This window comes from Pinus tabuliformis, chromosome 5_1 (assembly GCF_031772625.1).
Source record: "Pinus tabuliformis cultivar Carrire ecotype Pingquan chromosome 5_1, CPIR1, whole genome shotgun sequence".
Lineage (NCBI taxonomy): Eukaryota > Viridiplantae > Streptophyta > Pinopsida > Pinales > Pinaceae > Pinus > Pinus tabuliformis.
Genome location: NC_142305.1, coordinates 648,257,263 through 648,282,086, shown reverse-complemented (window position 1 = coordinate 648,282,086; position 24,824 = coordinate 648,257,263). Strand labels below are relative to the sequence as shown.

The 24,824-nt window shown below is 31.7% G+C and overlaps 1 long non-coding RNA gene across 1 annotated transcript; it reads right to left on the bottom strand.

Annotated features, from left to right (window-relative positions):
• Positions 1 to 23,478: 23,478 nt before the first annotated feature.
• LOC149166660 (uncharacterized) lies at positions 23,479 to 24,449 on the bottom strand. Its single transcript, XR_016260450.1, has 3 exons — positions 24,137 to 24,449; positions 24,016 to 24,054; positions 23,479 to 23,836 (listed from the first exon to the last, which is right to left on the bottom strand). It is a non-coding gene; the product is annotated as an uncharacterized LOC149166660 (long non-coding RNA).
• Positions 24,450 to 24,824: the final 375 nt, after the last annotated feature.

Here is a 24,824-nt window from a genome sequence, read left to right as displayed (position 1 = left end):
GTTGTTGAACTCGGAATGGCATCCGAAAGTTGATTGAAGTATTGTTGATTATGTTTTTGAACAACCATCTGTATATATATGATGTGAATAGAACCTAAATAAATTCATGATTGAGCTACTTCACTCACATAAAGTTTCCACCGAGCATGATTTGAAATATCTACATGAGATATTATATTTTGAGAATGAGATATTTCTCGCATGGTATATGTTTGCACATATGTACTATTGATATTTGAGATTATTGTTGATAAGAAAATTTGGATGTTTATTTAGTATGAGATCTTCCATGATATCTTGGATGAGAAGTCCATAGCATGAATGAGGTTGATCATGATGCTACTAGCATGGCTAACTGTCAGGCAAGATACATAAACTCCTTAGAGAGTTGTTTGAGCATGATCTAGATATGACATGGTTACATTTGGGACTGAGATACTCTCACATATTAAGAGAGTGTAATTGTTTGAAACAAGCTCAAGCTTGTGGTTGGCACCTCCTTGAGAGGGAGGATGATTATGGTATCCTTTTGTGATTTATGTGATTATATATGATGTGACATGATATTTTATTTGATGTTCTGTATGAACAGGAAACAACTGCTATTAAGACAAGTAAATTCCATATATTATTTCAAAGGCATCTTGGTTTTTCAGAGAGCATCCCCTCTAGATGAGGAGCAACGCTGATCGAGGACACTGAGCCAATTCTTCCTACCCTGTTTGAGCTCCCAAGGTGAGGAATTGAGATGGAGGGCTCCTATGGTTGAGGGAAATTTGGACAATAGAGCATTACCCAATCTATCTCTGGACTATAGGGAGTTACCCATATCTATTACCCATAGAGTTAGAGTAGTAGCTCACCCTATCTTGTTCTTTGTAGAGTATACCCTAGTTGGAATCTCACCCACAAGCCGAGCTTGTTGGGAGTACTGGTCCTTGTCAGGCCAACAAGTTGAGAGTGTACTTGGGGGTGTACAACCAAGGTGATTATGATGCAGGTGTTCTACCACATGACTATTATGGGTCATCGATGGGAAGATCAGTAGGAAATAGGATGGGTTGAGATGATCCGTGGGTTGAGATGACCTAATACAATTCAGGGTTGAGGGTATACCTCCTCGATGAAATTCTAGGGTCGAGCATTTACTCCCATGTCTGATGAGGTATCCTCTTTCTTGGTATAGGTGGAAGAAATTTCTCCTCGATGTGATTCCAGGTTGAGATGTTCTCCTAGATGATATGCTCTATGATGAAAACATTCTAGATACTAGCCCACCGACAAATATTCCAAATAGAAGCATGATGGATACATGGTGGTAGCTTGAGCTCTCCTACAGTAACAAATTATTCTTCTTCTAGATCCGAGTATGGGCATGAACAATCAAGAGATAAGCATAAATAAGGAAAGGATAAATTGAGATGTACAATGATGATTTATGATGATCATACACTTGAGATGGACATGGCATGATGAATACATGACAGCGATGATCCGTGATGACACTCGAAGATTCCAAAATGACATATTGTTCGATGGACAGATATTGGCAGGTGGAATTCTCCCTAGTTGAAAGGGAGTGTTAATTTTTCCAACTATGGTAAAATTCCACCTTGGACAACTCAAATGACTGAGATAATGATTGCATTGGATTCCTCTTTTCGAGAGGACCAAAATAGACCTAAATATCACCCAATTTGGTTAATTAGAAGCTAAGTTATGAATTATTTTATTCATACATGTATTATGGAATGGGTTTGACCTAACCACATGGGTAACTGCTTGGGTCAGTCTTAATCCCAAGGGAACCCTTAGGAAATCCTATAAATAAAAGAGACCTCAAGGTCATCTGGACACATATTCTCTTCTCTTTTTGTCTTGGTTCGCACATGTGCAACGGAAGGAGTTCACTCAAGGGTCTAATATCATAGGTGAAAGGTTTGCTCTAGGTCAGGGTCTTCTAAATCTCAATCGCAGGAACAAAACAGGGCATTTTGATCCCTAGTCATTGGTACATAATCCGACAAAAGCGACTATAGACCCTTGGATGTTGACACAAAGGCTTATGCGAGAAACTATGGCTTGAGAGGCATATATGGAGGTTTCGGTCCCTAGTCGCTCGCATAGAGTTGTCCTGAGAGTGACGAGGACATCTCAGTCACTCGCATAACAATAGTAAGGGAGCGACTATAGGTTTTAAGTGTATTACACCATAGTCACACGCATAAAGACTTCCTGAGAGTAACCCTTGCAGTCATAGTCACCCGCATACAGTGATAGAGAGAGCAACCAAGGAGTTTCGGTCGCACACAGAGAGTCGTGATGAAGGTGACTAGAGTTCAGAACTAAGATTTGACATTTTGGTTTCAATTCACTTCACTGATCCGGTAGATCTGGGTTTCTCCCTGCTATTATACAAATCTGTAGATGTGTAGATTTGATTTGTTAGTTTCCGCTCGAAACATATGTATTGGGATAATTGACAGTGACAACAGTGTTCATTTGTGTTCGACACAGTGACAACAATATACAACAGTTGACATCAGTTTGTGACAGCACATTACAACGATTAGTATGAGGATTTTGATTTCTAGCATGATTAGATCTATTTCATAGATATCATTAATTTTTTTTTTGCATAGACAAAGTTATGGATCATTGTACTATCTTTCGCTACATCATTTGATGATGATCTAAGAAGAAGAAGATTTGCAAGGGTTCTCGCCATAATGGGTTTTTCCGTGGCCTTGGACCAATACTAGTGTCTCTATGTGTATGCATGCTTTCTTCTATTGTTCCTTTTATATTATGTTGCATTGATAATGATGGTGATGTTGTTTCTTTCTATATAATTACATATTCTGATGTATAATTGTGTAGATTTGTATAATGTAATGATGATAAGGGGTGAACTTAATGTATTAATGATGAAATACAATTATCATAGCAAAGAACAAGGTCGTCATATGAAAAATTAACATGGTTATTGGTGTAAAAGTGTTTTCCAATATCATTAGTAAGGGTTGTTAAGTAGTAGCATGAATTTCATCAATAGAAAATTTCTGAATTTAAACAACAAATAGTAATGTACGTTTTTGAACTAAGTCAATGTCCATAGAGAAATTTAATTTTGGAAATGAGAAAATAGGTAAGCCTTTCATCACCTATAACTTTAAATTGTAAAATAGAGTGAAACACAACCTAATAAAAAATCATTATTTCTAATTTAAAATTTTAATAAAATTATATTGCCTATCAAAAATACTTCCAAATTAAGTAGAAAAATATAATAGTAATTAAATAAATTATATATAAAATTATAACTACAATGTATTTAATTAAAATAGAATTAATATAAATAATACTTTTAATTAGTGACTAATTATCCTATTAGTAACAAAAATGTAATTAAAGTATGATAAAATAATTCAATATATTTAAAATAACTCAATATCTTTAAAATCATGGAAAAAATAAACTAGAATAATATCTTACTGTCACAATTAAGAACCAAATCTTATAATATAAAAAAACAAAAACATGGAGAGTTTGGACATCCATTATGCCCACTAAAATTATGAAACCACAACTATTCCCATTAAAATTCCAATGGGAAATTCTTCCATATATATTTATACAAATCCATATTTTTAATGCAATCAAAAAAATATTCAAAAATATATGTTTTTATCTCTTCAAACTTATGGAGGGAAAAAAAGTAAATGTAGAATTATTAATACATTATTTTTCCATTTTACTCATAAAATATAATAAAAATTCTTAAAAAATGTTTGAATATATAAAATATTGTAAAATTTAAAGTACTTAATTCAATAAAAAAAAATAACCATATTCTAAAAATATTTGAAGATATAAAATATTATAAAATTGAAATTACTTAATTCAATAAAAATATTAACTATATTCTAAAAAATGTTAGCTATACAAAATATTATAAAATTGAAATTACTTAATTTAATAAATTATTAACCATATTCTAAATTAGAAAGATTCTAATCGTAGATTTATGATATACATGTTACTAATTTATGATATAAATGTTAAAGTGCAAAATTGAAAAATGATTGTTTATTTGAAACTTAAATCCATGATTTATTTGAGATAAACAAAAACATAACTACATATACCATGTACAATAAGCGTGTTGTCAGGTGCATTGAATGGGAGAAGAATGATTAAGCTCAATGGGCTACCATTTATTTTTTTTGTACGTTTTACATTTGTGAATTCACAACATGTGTGTAAAATCTCATAAGAAAATTTCTATTGCAAAATGAGTAGATAAAGATAATAGTAATTAAAAAAATTTATATATGAAATTAGAATTACAAAGTGTATTTCGTTAGAGTAGAATTTATATAATTAATATATAACTAGTTTTAATGGGTAAATAATTATTTTACTAGTAACAAAATGTAATTGAGTCATGATAAAATAATTTATTATGTAGTTTGTTTTTTTTTTTTGGGCCAAACATAGGTTCTTTTTGGTAGAGTGGGTCATAATCTTTGTAGACTAGGTCACTAATGGGAAACTAAATCATTGTTTAATTTGCACTACTTCACATTACTTTAATTACCAATTGAACTATTCTCTAGGAGAGTTTAGATTTTATGTTATTTATAGTGTAAAATTTTAATAATTGTGGTTTTTATATACACTACTTTGATATTGTATCATGAGCATTGATAACAATACACTAGTGCAACTATATAAATTAAATGGATGGTAAATGTAGATAGACATTAATCCATAATAAGTATCAAAACACTTCATCATACATGTCAAGATGGTAAAATTTAAACAAATATAACTTAACTAAATTATAAATTTTATTTAAAATTATTATTATTATTGATATTGATAAAAGGAATATATATATATATATATATATATATATATATTCAGAACACATGTAACACAATTCTTAACCATGGAGATTCATCCTCACTTTGTCATGAAAAAATTAATAAATAGTCTTAATTTTAATACAATAGGCTAATACCATGACTTATCAATACCACATGCTCGAAAAACATAAACCATTTTATATGACACTGTTCATATGACCTTGTTTTTTAATTAACAAATATAATTAAAAGGGAAAAAGAAATATAACTACTTTGGAAATAAATCTCAACTTTTGATTTGTGTATACTACTAAGAATATTCTAGAATACTCTATGAAGGTTAAATCCATACCATCCATCTAATACTTATTGAGAATGAAATTAAAATTCTAGAAGATGTATTCTAAAATAGACATGATTATCGATATAATGAAATGCTACTCTAATAAGGATGGTAATCACAAAAATACTTTGGATGATAAACATGCTTATTTTAGAATAGAGCTACAAAATTTTAATTTAATTTTAATATGATTTAATTAGAAATGTCTTATAATTTAATTATCAAATTTTTAATTTAATTTAATTTAATTAGAAATGTCATATGGATAAGTGTAAAATGAAACGACTTATGAGTTTTTTGCAATGTGGAATTGATAAGTCATGGTATTGGCCCATGATATTTTAATGAAACTTATTTGTTTAGATTTATGCATATCAAAATTTATTAGCTATTTAATTTATACGTAGTCTAAGGAGGTGACATTTTCCTAAGAAAATCATAGAAATTACTACATGATTTTTCCTTAGAATTTTTTGGAAATTTGGGTTACAGTTCTCAAGCTTGCTTCAAAATTTTGGGTGCTCCAGGGGTTTTTGATATTTCCAAAAATAATTCAAACAATCCTACGAACAATGTTTTTGGAAAAAAAGCAATATTCCAACTAGAAATCACTGTCTAGGAAAATTGTGGCCTCTCATGCATATATTTTAATCATAAAAAAAACCACTACCATGGATATTATAATATATATTCATGATGGATGGGTGCAAGGTGATTTGAAAACTAGCTTAATAAATTGAAATAAATCTATAATGGTTTTCTCTCTCTCTCTCTAGAGGATGTGTAATTTGCCATTGTTTAAATTGTATTTTTGTTTAAATTATATTTTATATTAAAAAATGGATGAGTTACAATTTTCTTCTTATTAAGAGGTAACTAAATTATTTTACATTTAATGATTTTTTATTTTAACCATTGAAATATTTTACTAAGGTAACACGCATATTTATCGTTGAATTGAGGCTTCTGTGATCCATATTAAGTTTATGAGAGATTTTTCTGCGTAAATCACAAGATATTTCATTTGTCGAGCGTTTCGAACCAGCTAGTGTGGTTCATCGCTCATTCAACGTGTCCTGACAATGAACCACACTAGCTGGTTCGAAACCCGTCGACAAATGAAATATCTTGTGATTTACGCCGAAAAATCTCTCATAAACGCATATTTATTTTGAAATATATTAGTTAATATGGATATTTAAACAATTTATTGACGTTCTATTTTGAAATATTTATGAGATAAATTTTTTTTTCCTTTATCTTTGTAATGTTATATAAAATTATATTATTTAACATAGATTCAAAATATTTTATTTACTAAAATAAAATATCAATGAACTAAGTGAGCTTAAGAAAATGTGATTATTAATGTTTTATAATGTTTTTAATTAGAATTGACCAAATATGTACAATCATTTATATTTTTATTATAGTCAAAAAAATTTCATTTGAAGTATTATTTTAAGAGATATGTGTCAAATCCAAGTTGAGCATGAACAGATTTACACATAACCCTCCTACTAAATTGTAGAATAAACTTTTATCATCAATAATTATCAATTTAAATTCTAAATAAATAAATAAATTATTGAAATATTTTTTTTAATATTTATTTTTAAAATCTTATATTTTAAATATAATAAATTTATATTTAAAAATTAAAAAAGAAAAATATTTTAATGTTAAAAATATCATGAAAATAGAAAATGGTAAATAAAATTTGAATCAAATAATAAATGATGTTCAGGATGGGAGGTTGTGTCTTTAATATATCCTTAATAAGGATGTAGTGAAAGAAGATAGCCTCATTAATGTGAATATTAATCGTATATGAGAAATTATCTGTAGAATTTAAATAAAATAATAAATAATAATTTTAAAAAAAAGTATATTTATAAATAAGCATTTTTAATGGAAAAATATTATAGGCTGACAAATTATTAAAATAAAATTTATGTAGTAAAGGTTTTTGTTTATATGGAGATTATTTTATTTTATAAATATAAAAAAATTGTAATGTAAAATGTTATGAAACTAGCTCAAGAAAAAAGATAGAAAAGATAGATCAACGCCTTAGAATTCAGGCTCTTTGAGGGGGCAACCTCCTTTACACTACATAAATGAGCAATTCTTGGATGATTCAAATGACAAAACCTCCTTTCTATATATAGGAGTCTAAGGAGTCACAATATAACCCAGCCGACCTAACAATAATAATATAAAGCCAAAAAAATAACAATAGAGGGATTCTATGGGGCACAGTAATAAAAATATGGGGACAATAGGGGCACAACAATTGTATTAATAAGGGATACAAATACAATAGTAATGGGGTAATCACTACTATTATAGGGACCTATCATGCCCCTCTCCTTCAAAAAAAGTGTTGTCCTCAACGCTTGAGTAGTTCTGGATGCTTTTGTATAAAGTTCTCATCCTCCCATGTGGAATCTTCAGCGGATAAGTTCTTCCACTTAATGAGATACTCTGAGATTGATCAATTTCGTAGCTGTCGAGTTCTTGTTTCTGTGACTGCTTCCAGTTCCAATATAATTTTTCCTTCCTCGTCAAGTTCTGGCAATATTGTTTGAACTGGGAGCTTGTCACCTATAACCTTCTTTAAACATGAAAAATGGAAAACTGGGTGCACTCGAGACGCTATAGGAAGCTCCAATTTGTATGCCATAGTACCAATCTTTTGCAACACCTTGTACGGACCATAATACTTTGGTGATAATTTATTATCCTTCTTAGCTTACTTGAGGGACATTTGTTTATATGGTTGTAGTCGTAGGAATACCCAATTGCCTACATCAAAACTTCTTTCATTGCGATGTTGATCGGCTTGTTGTTTCATTCTATTTTGTACCAACACAAGGTTATCCTTTAAGAGTTGGAGGACTTGTTGTTGATGTTCAATGTGATGTTCCACTACTTGAACCTTAGAATTTTCTCTTAAATATGACGTGATGGATGGTGGTTGATATCCATAAAGTGCCATAAATGGGGTCATTTTTGTTGCTGTATGGAAGGAAGTGTTATACCACCATTCAGCCAGAGGCAACCATTTGACCCAATGTGTCTGTTTATCAGATACAAAGCAACGAAGATATCCTTCCAAACATTTGTTTACTATCTTAGTTTGCCCATCAGATTGAGGATGATAAGATGAGCTATGAGCTAATTGAGTACCAAGATAAGAAAATAATTCTGTCCAAAAATTTTCAGTGAAAATGGGATCTCTGTTAATTCCAATAATCTTTGGGTTTCCATGTAGCTTTTGAATTGTTTCCATAAATGCAGTAGAAACTGTATTGGCTTTCAATGGATGTGATAATGCACAAAAGTGTGCATACTTGGTAAGTCTGTCAACTACCACCATGATGACACTCTTTCCCTCAAACTTGGGTAAACCTGTGATAAAATCCATTGAAACCTCCTCCCAATGTTGGCTTGGAATGGATAAAGGTTGTAATAGACCCGGGATCTTAATTGTTTCAACTTTATTTTGTTGGCAAACCAAACATTCCTCCACAAACTTTTGAATATCTGATTTAAGGCCATCCCAAGAAAATTCCTTCTTAACCCTGTGGTAAGTTTTTAAAAATCCTAAGTGCCCTCCTCAGGGAGAAGTGTGTAATTCCATAAGAATCTTTTGTTTGAGTTGCGAATTCTTACAGAGGCATAAGCGATCTTTGTACCATAACGAATCATTTTTCCAGCTAAATGTATCAGATGTACTGGAATCTTGTTGTAACTTTCGAATAAGTGCCCACACTTATTCATCATTCTTCCACTCCTCCCTTGCTTCATTTATCCAATCTGGTTGGATAATAGAAATGGTGCACAACAATGCTTCCACATCCTCATCCTTTCTTGAGGGTGCATCTGCCACCACATTTTGCTTCCCTTTTTGTAGATGATTTCAAAGTCATAACCCAACATCTTTGTGACCCACTTTTGTTGCTCTTCAGAGGATAATCTTTGTTCTAAAAAGTATTTAAGGCTATCATGATCCGTTTTTACCTTGAAGTGTCTTCCCATTAGGTAGGGTCGCCATTTCTTAAGTTCATGTAGTATTGCCAACATTTCCTTCTCATAAATAGCTTTGTGTAAAAACTTTCCCTTGATTGGATGGCTTTCAAAAGCAATGGGTCTTTCATCTTGCATTAAAACATCACCAATTCCATTTCCTGAAGCATCACATTCAACAATAAAGGTTTTTGTGAAGTCTGGTGTAGCTAAGACTGGTGCTTGGCACATTGCCTCTTTAAGATGTTCAAAGGCCTTTGTTGCTTCTCGAGTCCATGAAAATGCATCTTTCTTCAATAATGTTGTTAGAGGTGCTACTATTCTCCCATAATTCCTAACAAACTTGCGATAATACCCTGTCAACCCGAGAAATCCTCGGAGATGCTTTATGGATGTGGGGATTTTCCATTCCTTAATGGCTTTAATTTTGCTAGGGTCTACCTTAACTCCTTCATGAGATACAATATGACCTAAATATTCCACCTCTTGTACTCCAAAGAAACATTTCGATCTTTTTGCATATAATTGTTTCTCCTCCAATAGTTGTAGCACCCTGTCAACATGTTCAACATGATCCTTCCAAGACTTGCTGTAGATTAGTATATCATCAAAAAACACTAATACAAATTTTCTAAGGAAGGGTTTGAAAATGGAATTCATCAAACCTTGAAACGTAGAAGGTGCATTGGTAAGGCCAAAAGGCATGACCAAAAATTCATAATGACCCTCATGAGTTCTAAATGTTGTTTTTGGAATGTCTTCAGTCTTCATTCTGATTTGATGATATCCTGAACGGAGATCAAACTTGGTGAAGTAAATTGATCCATGCAATTCATCCCATAATTCATCAATGACAAGAATGTCTTTAATAGTGAGCTTGTTGAGCTCCCTATAATCTGGACACATGCGCCATGATCCATCCTTCTTTTGCACCAATACTACTGGAGTAGAGAAAGAACTTTGACTAGGTTGAATTATACCAGCCTCTAGCATTTCTGCAACCATACATTCAATTTCACTCTTTTGGGCATAGGGATATCTGTACGGCCTGATGTTTGGAGGAACACTTCCTGGAATCAAATGAATAGCATGATCATGATCACGAATAGGTGGTAGACCTTTGGGAGTCTAAAATACCTTGGAATGATTGTCCAAGACTTTTTGGAGATATGGAGAAATAGATTATTCCGATGTGGAAACATCTAGCGAACATAATTGTGCAATTACACCTCTTTGTTCCTTTTTTATAAGCTTTGTCATACCATTAGAGCTGATTATCTTTCTCGGTTTCCTTGCAATACCCCTTAATTCAACTTCTTTTCCTTCTGTAGAAAATTTCATGAAGAGTTCTTGAAAATTAAAAGCTATTGTACCCAAGGATTGTAGCCATTGGACTCCTAGTACAACATCAGCACCTCCCATTGGAATGGAAAGAAATGGGCTAGTCAATACATATTCTCCCATGGATAGCTTGATATTATGGCACTTTCCAAAGCAATTTATCATTCCTCCATTTGCAATCATCACTTGACACACTGGTGTTGGATATAGGATGCAATTCAATTCCTTTTCTACCTTACAATGAATAAAATTGTGGGTACTTCCTGAATCAATCAACATTATTACCTTTTTCTTCTTGATTTGTCCTTCTATCTTGATGGTTTGAGGAGTGGTAATTCCAGCCAATGCATTACAAGATATGATCGGATTCATTTCTTCTTTATCTAGGCTTTGTTCTTGGAGTATATCCTCTTCCTTTGACCTTTCTTGCTCCTTTTGTTCTTCCTCTTCACAATCTATGTAGAATAATTTCTTCTCAACACACTTATCACCTTTAGTGTATTTGCTATCACAACTGTAACAAAGCCCTTTTGCTCTTTTTTCTTCCAATTGTTGTGGTGTCAACCTTATAGGTTGTGGAAGGCTAGGGGTAACAACACTTCCATATTTATAGTTGTGACTGGTATGCTTCCTGGTTGCCATAATTTTTCTTTCCATTTTTCTTGCTAACCTGAATGCCTTCTCTAATGAATCAGGTTCCCAAAGGCGAACATCATGTTGGATATTATCCTTTAAAGTCCCTATGAACACATCAATCCTATGCTCCTCTGGAATATTTTTTACCCTTATGTTCAATTTTTGGAACTCCTCATTGTGCTCCATTATTGAACCCTTTTGTTTGAGACTTATCAATTGGCTAAAAAAAGTGTTGCTTTTTGTATCCTCATAATGTGCTATCAATTCTTTCGTAAAAATTTCCCAAGTGATAATTTGTTTACGAGAGCAAAGCCATTGATACCATACAAACTGATTTGGTTCCAAATATAAAGTTGCAATACTTACATTTTGTGTGTTTTACACATTATTGAGATCGAAAAATTGCTCCATCTGTAATATCCATGTTGCGGGATCCTTGCCATCAAACTTCCTCATATCGATTTTTAGAATATGGTGGGTCTTCGATCCAACATTAGAGTCTATGGAATCATGATTAACATTTCTTTTGTTCTCATCATGAGTTTCCTTTACTACCCTTTCACCATTAGTGACCATTTCTTGTAGCAACTTATTCATATTTATCTTCAATTCTTCCATGTCTGTCTTCAAATCTATCTTCAAATCGTCCATCTTAGCTTCCACGTCATTCATCTTAGCTTCTATGCCTTTCTTTAAACAATCCATCTTAGCTTCTATGCCTTTCTTTAAACAATCCATCTTATCTTCTACGCATTTCTTTAAACCATCCATCTTAGCTTCTACATCTTTCTTTAAACCATCCATCTTAGATTCTGTTCCTTTTTGTGTAAGTGACAGTTGTTGCACTTGGTCTTGTAATTTTGATATATCATGTTGCATTTCTTCTTCTTCTTCATGAGTCATGCTAGAGCTTTCAGGTTGCCTACTAGGTGTTTGCATTTTCTTTCCCCGTGGAATCAATTACCGATAATAATGCTTTACTATGCCCTTTGAATTCCTTCAAACTAAGTTTTCAAACCAAGCTTATGCAAAAATTTAAAAAAACTACACACCTTTTTTCACTTTGTAGGAGCCTGATATTGAATATGATGTATCTCTGTAATTTCGGATCATCTAGTTCTAAAATTGCGACCTGTAGTAGTCGTATGTGTCCTCTTTCCAATGCCACCAGTCTGATCCAAATTGGATTCTCCAAGAAAGAGTTATGCACAATTTCCCACAGTGACCTAATTATAGACTAGTTCAGTAGAGCGAACTTGTACGACGTGCCACGAGTCACCGTTTCGACTTTTGGCTCTGAAAAATATACACAAGAAACTACAGTCCGTCCTATTTCTGTACCTTCTTATGAAATTTCAATCCAATGCTTAGAAAGAAAGTTATGACGATTTTCCCCAGGTCACCTGTTTGGAATGTAATTTAGGAGTCTGCAAAAAGACCAACTTCCTCAAATCATATCTCCGCAAATATAGCGCGAAAATCTCGGAAATTCGAACCTGAGATTTAGTGCGATTTCTTCTCAAATGGGTTTTTTCTTAGCTTCTGAAATGTCACAGAAAAAAAGTTATAGCGAAAATGCCATGATGACCTGTTTGGAGCAGCGAAACCCTAGAATCCAAAGCTCTGATACCAAATGTTATGAAACTAGCTCAAGAAAAAGATAGAAAAGATAGATCAATGCCTTAGAATTCAACATCTTCGAGGGGGCAACCTCCTTTTACATTACATAAATGAGAAATTCTTGGATGATTCAAATGACAAAACCTCCTTTCTATATATAGGAGTCTAAGGAGTCACAATATAACCCAACCGACCTAACAATAATAATATAAAGCCACAAAAATAACAATAGAGAGATTCTATGGGGCACAGTAATCAAAATATGGGGCCGATAAGGGCACAACAATATTAATAAGAAATACAACTACAATAGTAATGGGGTAATCACTAGTATTATAGGGACCTATCAAAATAAATCCGAAAGAATTTAAATCATCAAAAACACTTGAGATCATATTAACATAGAACACAAAAATAGTTAGATTTTAAATATTTCTCTTAAAATATAAAATATTTTCAAATCTAAAATGTCAATATATAATGAAACCATTCCAATTTTTTTGTTTATATAATGAGATTTAACGCAAAAAAAAGGGTTGTTTGTATTAACTTATTTTATTTATAATCTATAATTTATATCGTAAAGATGTGTGAATAATTTTATAATTATTTTAATTATATAAATTAAATTATTAGTAAATATAGATAAGTATCAAACATTTTATTTCATGATAGATCTCACATAGTTAAAATTTAAAAATTTATGAAAATTAATTAAATTAGTAATTGTACCACATGTTGCAATGGGAACGTTGTAAGACAAGAGTGCAGGAAACAGTAGCATAGAAGATAGGAGTCAAAATTTTATGTAATTTATTTTATTTATCAGTGTTTTTTGAGAAGAACTTCCAAATTTGAGTAGCATAGAAGATGGAAGTCAAAATTTTATGCAATTTTATTTATTTATCAGTGTTTATGCGAGAAAAACTTCGAAATTTAAATTTTGTAGAATATAGTTATATCATGGATTATAATTGCAAGATGGGTTCATTACTAAAATTACCATTTGTAGAATTAATAGACTATTTTATTGAATGTTTCATCATTTTAATATATATGATTTATTTTAAATTTGAATGGATAATGTCAATATAGATTTTGTGGAAAGTTTTAATGTTTAAATAATGAAATGGCTATTGAGTGATTCTATGGATAAGGTGCTCTTTGCTATACAAGTGGACTTTAGTAGAGTATTAGATACAACCTAAGATGATTTCCAAGTTAGCTAACAAGAATTCCTCTTCCACATTTTTCTTTCTTTCTGCTAACAATGGGAAGACATAAATATCTAAAAACATATGAGAAGATTCTTCATTAGACATGACCAATCCCACCCATTCTAAGAATAATAATCAACGATAAGAAATAAGTGGCTAACGTGTTCTTCCTCTTGGGCTCAAAGAATCTTCATCTTAATCTTTTGTTGGGCTCGAAGAATCTTCATCTTAATCTTTTATTGATAACAAGTGTGGAAATTCCATCTTCAACTTGGTGGCATCCAGTTCATTATTAGTTTTCATGCTTAACTTAATGAAATTGTTACTCTATGATATTTGAACATGTCCTTTGATTACATTACTTCTCACACATTGTATCCACATGTACACTTGTTTATTTCCAGTTCTCAAATTGTATATGTATACATAGGTTTTTCACACATGATCAAGTGATTTCATCATTTTAAATCTTGTTATTTATACATACAAATATCTAACAAAACAAACCCTAGAGCACAATCCAAACATTAAAACAAAGTCACAAACCAGAGAATCAAACTGTAAACTCTAACTAAAAAATGAATTATATTTTTGCTATTGTGTACCATTAATTGAATTGAAATGTGGATGACGCAAAGAACTTACTAGTTTAATGGCTACTTCCTAGTTGGTTTGGTCATTGGTGTTTGTAATTCACCCCAAAAATTAGTTAAATTTCCTAAGTCTTCCATATTAACTCCCATGAATACTCCTACTGATTTCCTATGATTGCTTTCTCTTAACTAATTTTTCATACAAATGTACCAATTCAAATAACCAGGATGTTGGAGTAAAATGTCAATCATGAGTAAAATTCCTGAGTTATGGAGTCATCATTCTTGTCCTTTTGCAAGGATCAGACAAGTTAAGTAGATAGGATGCAATTTAAAGTGTGATTGGGGTAAGAGCACAAGCTCTATACTAAATATTCAATAAAATCCAAGTGTCATGTTTTCATGGAAGGTGTTGACTTGTATGAGTCTATGAAGAAGCAAATTTCCCACCCCATAGGCATTCATTCAATTAAGTTGTCCAAGCCATTCAAAAATCAAAATAATATGTATTCTTGTTTTGTCTCAGCATTGAAATTTGAAAGTAACATTATTCCTTGAATTTTGGTTATGAAGTAACCTTCTTATGTTCAACTTGTGTGGGAAACATAAAATAGCCTCTCTCATCTTATTCTCCTAGTGAGATATGCCCCTCATGGAGAGGTTATATACCTCTGCATATCAAGTTTTCAATTGTAAGCATCCCAGAGTAAGTAGAAAATCATCCTTTGCCAGATTGACATGCTCTCACTTGTGAGTCTGTGATTTTGCAGCTTGATTTGAAGCACTCTCGAGGATAGTCTGCGCTCATTTTTTCCCTCTCAAGTGACAAAGTTGGACAAATTTTAGAAGATATTGAGAAATATGCTCTTGCAAGCCATCTAGTACGTTTCAATATCTCCATATTATAATTCCATAGTGTTACTGCAAAACTTGTTCTCCTTCAAAATTATCTTTCTTAAATCCTCACATATCAAAACCATAAACAATACTTTATGATAACTTTTTTTAATAAATATTTATTATATAAACCCACAAAAAAAGATATGCTTAAAATTCTTACACAAAATATAATCAACCTATAATTTACTATGTTAAAAATACAACTATATTCTAAATTATTATTACATCCAGAAAATTATGTTAACTAGCATAAGTATGAGAGATGACTTGGTATTTTCAAATGACTTAAATAAATTAATTTGACGGGTATTTATGTTATTTTGAATCTCTTAAACTCCAAAAAAGCTAAAATGCATAAGTGTGAGAGAAGACTTGATATTTTCAAATGACTCAGATAAATCGATTTGAAGGGTATTTATGTTATTTTGATTCTCTTAAACTCGAAAATAAAATAAAATGATATGGATTTACTCATATGATGTTATTTCTAATGCAGAAATTAGCATGCAATGCATCCTACTCTACCATGCATATGATACAATGTCAAGTCTCAAAGAAAGAGGTGATACGACTTGATTTGACCAGCTCAATCCAAAGTTAGTCGTTAAGTTTACCAATATAGTAATAGTAATCCCCAACCCTTCCACGAATCCTGACAGGCACGGGATCCTTATCTACCAAGGCTAAGTCCCCAACCTTATATTCTTTGTTAGCCATCCACTTTTTGCTTGTTTGAGAGATTGGCCGCTTGAGGATTCAAATTTCTTGGGTAGGGAGGATATGTGAAGGTTTCTCGACCTCGCATGTCTCATAGTATGGTCCAGGATTGATCACATGGGGTAAATAGGCAGGCTCCCTATAAAGGCTCCCTCTGTCCACTTCTAGAATGTCTTTCATTTACGTCAACTGAAAACCCAAGACCCCAGAGCCTGACGTTTTTAAACCGAGTCACTTGTGCCTCCTTCGAAAGCTTCTGGGGTAAAATCCTCTAGGGAAGAGATATTTCTATCTTTATCTGTTAACATATTCGTTACCTCAGTGTTAATAAGGCCATCCAAGCCTACCTTGACATGTCACCCCGACGCTTAAAGGTACAGGTTAGCTCGACGTTTTAAACTACATGTCACCTTAGCGCCTTGAATTTCCATGTCACCTGTGGCCAACCTCGTTTGGAAACTCCCGAGGAAAATTCTTCTAGGGAATTTGTCGGGAATTTGTCTCTCGATAGAAATCACTCATTTCAAAGGAAATCTTTACTTTGTTGTCTATTTAGTATTCAAATTAATAATGTAAAAATATTATGAATAGTCAAAATATAATTTAATTTAATATTGTACATTCTTTTTATTTATAAATAAAATGTAATTTCTCCCCCTACCTTATACAATTTATTAGCGAGAATTTCACACATGCCATTTTTAGATTTTAAAAAAATATATTAAACCATTTTTCGCTTTTCTTGTTAGAGAAACGCATAGATACCCCTCTTGTTTAAGAAAATGAAGTTGTAAAAGGTACGACTCTCCTACGTAGTCAAGTTGCAATTAAAAGTTGAGACTATAATTTTTTATGTCATGCTTAAGTAATCAAATCTATTTGTGCGTCTGCACATTAAAGTTTTTCACATGATTGATAGAAATAGTAGTGCTAATCATTTTTCATAAGTTCTCATCATGAAATAATTAATGACTAATAAAGAATTGAGATGTGCGCTAAACATATGTTATGTGTTATGGGAAATGAAAAGATAAATACTTCCCATGTAGTGAATTATATTATATAATTTAAAAGATATATTATATGATTTTACAGCTTTTAAAAATAAAAATAAATTTAAAATAGAAAGAAGAAATATTATAAAAAAAATTATTGAAAAATTATTAATTTTTATTTTCTATTTATTTATGAGGTAAATCCAGGGACATTTATTACATACTGCTCTTATTTATAATTGCATCCGAAACGATATGTAATTTTTTTAATGTAATATTAAAAATATATTTCTGAATATAATATTATCTATGTAATAATAGTTCAATTGTAAACTATTTTTAGATATAAATATAATTATGTTAATAAGTGTGGTTTATTTTAGAGTATGATTTCTAAAATTTCCATAATACAAATGTATGGATGATTTAATAATCTAAAAATATTCTTCATTGTATACACAATTTAACAAATGAAATCAATTTAACTAGATCATTTATCTATTTCAAAACTTATGTGATGGTGTTATAAATTCTTAGTATTACAAATTTATAGTGTTACATCAATTAAATCACTGATAAATTAAATAATACATAAGTAAATATTTTAATAACTATCAATAATTATCAACTATTCAATTTATTATCAATTAAATATTATTATTAATAATTATTACAAGCATTATTATTTAATTAAAACAATATTTTTTAATTAATTAATAAATTAAAAAAATTCGATTCATTTCTAAACCTAAAATATTGGTTTGATAAAAAAAAATACTTGATATCATCACTAAAACTAAGTGAAAATGACAGTGAAAATGACCATATACTTGCCGTGAATGTTAAAGCCTATACCAATAACATATTTTAATTATGATTATTATTTAAGTATTTTTTGAATAAGTTTGATATAAACTTTTTTATATATAAATATTAAATTGTGATAAAAATAAATATAAAAATAAATATTAAATTGGAGATTAATTTTTTTATGAAGATTTTTTTATTAAATTTATAAAAAATTATATAACCTATTTTCATATATTATTCTAAAAATAATAAATATATTATTTTTTCAATTTTTATTTAAATAAAAAATTATAACCTATCACATTATTAATATATATGCTGTATCGTTCCATATGATAGAATTGAAATATATATAACCGCTGTGCAATGTTTCAGCGAGATGCCAAGTGTATGGTACTTCAGAATAGAATGTCCAATACGGCACTATATGAAAACAACGATTTTTTTGAAAGGAACCACTTGAATCCGATCCCTATGAAAACGAAATCCAACATGTGCATGAGATGCCAAGCGTGCATAACTCTAAAATAAAATGAAAATATGGCACAATCCTGAAAGCAATGATTTCTCGTAAGGGTCCACTTAACTCTAAGTTTGTTTCTATGTTTAGCCTAAGCAAAAGTGTATATTCCCCCGAAAACAACCGTTTCTGTGAAGCGGCTACATCATTTTTATTTGCTTTTACGTTTAAATGGGGGTGAAAATGTGTATGTTTAGGGGAGAGAGTAATTTCGTGCGGTTGTTATTATTATTGTTATTTTTAAATTTACATTTTAATAAAAAGAATGATTATTGTTAAAGTAACATTTTTAATGAAAAGAATAATTGTGGAATTATGTTGTTAAATTTAGTGGAGAAAATAATTTTATTAATATTTTTTAAATTGTGTTAAATATTATAAATGTGATTGGATTTTGGGAAATCCATTTTGTAAGGTAGTTAAGGTTTTAAATTTGTAATAGTAATGAGGAGACACAAAATAATATAATGATATTAAGATATGGTATGCTCGAGTTTGGATGTGATTTTAAGGTGATTTTGACAAAATAGATCTCTATGAGTCATGGCTTCGAGTCCTGCAAAAACATTATCAAACAAAAAAATGTATTTTTAAAAATTGTGATTCAAGGTTTTAGGTCAACATTGTGGAGACATAAATATGGTTAAGCAATTATGCTATTGGATGTAAAATGAAGTTGTGTTAAATTTAATGAAACTTATTGTATTGAGAGGCACTTTTTACATCTTACTATGAGAAAAATGTGTATTTATTTTTGTATTCAATATGAACTAGATGCTTAACAATTAAAAAAAAATATTTCAATATCAGCCAAAAATAAAATATATAAATATCAACACATAACTTCACACGCTCACACACACATATGAGAAGTACCCTTAAGATAAAATAAAAGTGTGGCATTGAGCTCTCTATTGTGATACTTGCCTACTCTCAGGAAAAATTTGAAAAAAAAATATCTAAAATCTTATCCCATAAAACCAACAAAATATAAAAGGTATGTGAATAACAACCCCATGAAGTGGCCTCACGGGAATGATTAACGAAGCAAGTTTTTTATAAGCACTTGAATGAAATTTGAATGGGAAGAAAATAGGAGCATCCACATTTTCCATCCTGATTAACATTTTCCATCCTGATTAACATACGTTGCCATAAAACTCTATTCATTAACTTAGTTTTAACATAGGTTCCCATAAAACTCTATTCATTAACTTAGTTTTCTGTGGAACCATGCTTCAGATATTATTTATGCTGACATAACAATTTCTTTAAGGTTGTTCGTCAAGATTCTAACCGATTAGTGATGTAGTGGAGGTCATTTCCGTAAAATAGAACCCTCCGTTTGTTTGAAAATTGAGACCGTTGTTGAGCAATAATTTTCAAGGGCAACCAATATATTAAGTGGGTGCTGATCGTCCAGCCCCACTCAGGACATGCAAGAGTTGTGTTGAAATAGGTCTTTATGTGAGACGTCATTATAGTCTGCAAGGGTTATTGACATGTCCAGTGTTCACACGCTACATTAAAGTCATCATCATTTCATCTCGTCATCTCCATCATTTATCAAATTCACTGATATGTAAATCGACGTTGGTTTAACTATTCTAATTTTTATGCTTTTGTGGTTAGAATTCAACAATGTAATTGTTGTGAAGCAATAAAATTGTGCTTTTTGGTTGTTTAAAATATATTATCATAAAACTGCGTAATAATTAAATTAAACTAAAATACCAACAAAAAACAAAACAAAAAACTCCAAAACTTAAAATAGTTTAATTTAGGCTTTGTAAATGTAGATGAACAGTGAAACCTCTGAATTATTTGATGAATGAAATGCCACATAAGCCCTACCTGCACATGAAGCGGAAGGAAACAGAACTCTGGTGTCCGCTAATGTCATTTTCATTCATTCATGGCATCTTCATATATTTGGAAATATCATCACATTCACATCCTTTCTTTTCCTCCTTTCTACAATCAATCAGAGGCAATCGAGCACAGTGGTTTGAATTCCTGTCATATACAAACCATAACAGCATAGCCCAAGAAAAAGAATTGTCGAAAGGACTGCAAGGGCACAATTACAGGTCGATCCAATTTCAAATGGTTAGTAAAGTAATTACAGAATATATTCACACTCCAATCAAATCCTATCCTCGTAAATCCAACCTTCTCCTTAAGCAATTCATAGCGCATGTCTCCACCATTACATAACCCTAGTGAAAATATCACTCAGCGATCGTGGGGAACATTTTTTATGTTTAGCTCGAAGTGTCAGAATATACCTGATCGATCACTGCATAAAATGGCCAACGGAACTCTTCTAATTTATGCTAACTTTCCATTCCATTCCATTAGGTCATGTAATGTGATTAAGGGGAGTATTGATTGTCATCCATTATGTCACCTGGAATCGATAATGGTGATGAATTCACCACAGAGATCAAGATCCACTGGGAAGAAGGGTACTGTCACACAGGAAAGTAAGGAACTGTATCGATCCCCTGATGATAAACTCCCTGTGATGAGATTGTTTCACAAGTTCGTAACAAGATCAGGAGTATTAGTAGAATGTACCCACCGTGGCTGCAAGCCAGTATTTGAGGAGGAGGATTCCAAGTGCCGGGTGCCTCATGAGTGGCCTTATTTCGATAATATAATGATTGATTTTGCAAGAAGAGTACGTTGTCTTTGGATGGAAATTCGGAAGAGGTGGCCTCACAGAAAGATTTACTCTAACATCCAGAGACCTCAGACGAATCTCCCTCTTTCAAAAAGGTCCTGCAACCTTCTCAATTATGCTTCCCATATAGATATATGTGTCAAACGAATTTTGGACCTCTCTATTTCTCACGCTCGAAGCTTGATCAGGGTCATTTCCTAGAAGTCAGCCACATTCATAAAGAAAATTGGGAATTGGAACATTGGATGCTATGATAAAGCTTTCTCGGAGTATTCCAATGACTTGGATCAGAGAATACTCAAGAGACTGAGGAGAGATCACGGTAATGCCATTTCTTGGATTATCGGTCATTTCCTGTCTAACACCAGTACTTATTTCCTACTCGTCACTCCATGTCATAGAATCAAATCCCCTTCATTTATTCTTATCACTGAAAATGAACATTAAAAACCTCAGAAAAAAGATTCTTGCAAGATGGTAGCATCCTCTTGCTCATATGGTTTTCAAGAGGGAGGTAGTTAATAGTTAACTATTATTAACTATTAACTAATTTTTAACTTGAAATTCTTATTAACTATTAATATGATGGTTGACTATTGTTGAATCGTCTAACATTAAATCTAAAGGCGGAGAGTAGTGCAAGGTGGGGGGGATTTTTTCTCAAAGGGAATGCCTTACGATGTAATTAAATTTATTATTAATTATAATAAGAAATAATGTATGAGTTAAACATATAACAAGGTTCTTATACATAGAAAGTCGCTCCTACTTTATCATGGAGAATATGAATCATTTGTTACAATTATAATGACCAATATCATGGTTTGCATTAATGTCCAAAAACCCTGTAACACCCTAGCTGCTATGAATATTTACTATTGTTTACTTTTACTTTACAAGACTTAATGACTCATGGCTTAGCAAAAGAGGCCTAGTGAAACTTTATGTTAAAAGACAAATTTAATTTGGAAATAAATTATGATATGTTTTGGAAGTCATGGGAAAGGACCAAAAGAAAAGAAAACGATTTTCAAACCCCCATACAGTTAAAGACAATTATATTTTTTCTCTCTCCCTAGGGATGGAAAAAACCCCATCTTAGTGGGAAAAATATCCAGGATGGTAGATGTAGGATGGAGGATGAAGAGAGAAGAAGTTAGGAAATTCCATACCTTGCACAAGATGTTGTGAAGGTTAACAAGACGTTATCAAGCTAAGGTGTTCTTGAGCTGGACATAGAGCCAATGGAACCCTTGGGAAAGATCATTGAGTATTAAAAGTGCTCTATGTTGTAATATTAAAGCAAACCCGTGTGGAAATTAGTATTTTACATAATAGAGAAATTTTTTCTAGTATGTAGTATAGAAATATTTGGGATTCTTGTAAAAAAAGGAATTTTGTTAGAGAGACAAAAAAATTTTGAATCTAAAATAAAGTTACTATTCTTATTTACTTACCTAGGGAAAAGATGATAGCCTTAAATAAAGTGAATCCAAAAATTCATGTATAAAAGAATACAACAATTACTGAAGGATATGTATTCTGAACATACATATATAAAAAGATAACAAATATAACATGAGAAAGTTAGAACTGTGGTCTTTGGAAGGTCGACACAAGGAAATATTCGTGAAAAAAACTTACATAGAACTAACAAGAACATAGGTTATGGTTAAGCTTTGGAACAATAAACCCAAGGTTTGTCGAAAGCAGTCTAGAACAGGAAAGGAAAACTTCTAATTAAACACCCTAAGGGTGGTGAGCAAGTCCCAAGTAATCCAGGTCTCGCTCACAGCCAGTTGTTGACAAGAAGACATTGAAGTAACCTGACTTGAAATTGTCAACATAAATGAAAAAACCTTAAATACGGTCATGTATAGCAAAAAGACATTTGTGGATTGCACAAAAAATAAATGAAATAACAGTTTGAAATTCTAATAAATATTCCGGTGTTGGAATTATAGAAATCATTCACATATGAAAGAAAACTTCATGAGGGAGTTCTTTATTTGTAAACAAACATAATACAGTTCTAATAATGAAGCAATAAAACTTACTTTAGTAAGGTTCAAATAAATTCTCTTAAAAGAAGTATGAGTGCTTCAACCGGAGTAGAAAGGAAACAATTTCAAAAATATATATTTGTTCCAACCTTTACTTCATAACCAAGAATAAGGAAATTAGAACCGTTCAGAGTCCATTAAAAACATAACAACAGAAATAAACCCCATGTATGTCACATGACAACGTAATATTTAGATTTAGAACCAGTTAAAATGGAATACCCTAACCAGAAAACTGGTAACTTCTTTTGAGAAACAAAAGAAATATATTAAAGTCAATGTAATTGTAGTCGTGTCGAAAGATAGCAAGTAGAATAACTCTATAATAACGATAATAAATAACAACATTATAATGAGGAGCTACGACCTAGTAGGGTTTCCTCAAATTTGCAGAACAACCCATGTACATATCCAAGAGGAAACAAAGTACAAACCCCAAATTTAGGGGAAAAAACTGGAACCCCCGTACAAGTCTCGAGAAGGAGTAAAAACCTGGAAGAGGAAGAGAGTAATGAGAAATTGAGTGCAACCCTTGCCATAAATCTCACATCAAAGAAAAATTCGAAGAAATCCAAACTGCAAAATGGATGAGCCTCTATTAGTCCATGCCAAGGGTTTTTCAACATAAATAAAAATTCATAAAGAATTTATGCTCGGCTTGGGGTTATTACCTGTACAATGACCCAAGTCTTGATGCGCAACTCCAAACCCTGCAACAAAAAGAACCACATTAAGGGTAGAAGACGTTGAAATTTAATTCATAGTGAACAAGAGCTAATTAACCACCAATACCTGGAGAGACGTCTCAAGTTCCATTCTACTCCTCGCTAGTGAAATCACACTTGTCTTTGTTGTGAATACTTGCGAAGGTCATGAGAATGACAAGGAAAACAATCACGGAAGGAAACTAAAGAAGTGTGGACAAAAAGGAAACTTTGCAAAACTGTGTAGTTGTGAGGTTACCTACAAGTCAAAAGTGACTAGAGGGGCAAGAATCCTCGGCGCCATGGAGGCAGGTTTCATAGCCAGAAACCCTAGTGAGAGTTGTAGAATGAAGGACTAATCTCGAAACTCGGGAGTGAGTTGGTTACCCCAACGAAACCCTCACCACCCCTACTGTATGATCAAGAAATGCGTAGATGGAAGGTGGATGTGAAACCAATTGTTTTGGGGTAGGTGGCACACTTATTAAGAACTACTAAACAAATAAATATTTGTACTCGATAATTAAGTTCGTGATTGTATATCCATGCACCATTTTTTAAACATTAAGGGCTAAATAAGGTATATAAAGGTATGAAATCAACGAATAACCCCAACCAAATGTTAACTAACCAAAAACATTATTTCAAAAGAATTAATTAAGTGCCTACAGCTAGAAATGCAGAATATTAGCTTTGAGCTTTATATGGTGGAACTATTTGAATGTAGTTTCAATTATGGTACATTTTATAAGTAAATAAATTTTTTTATGGGTATC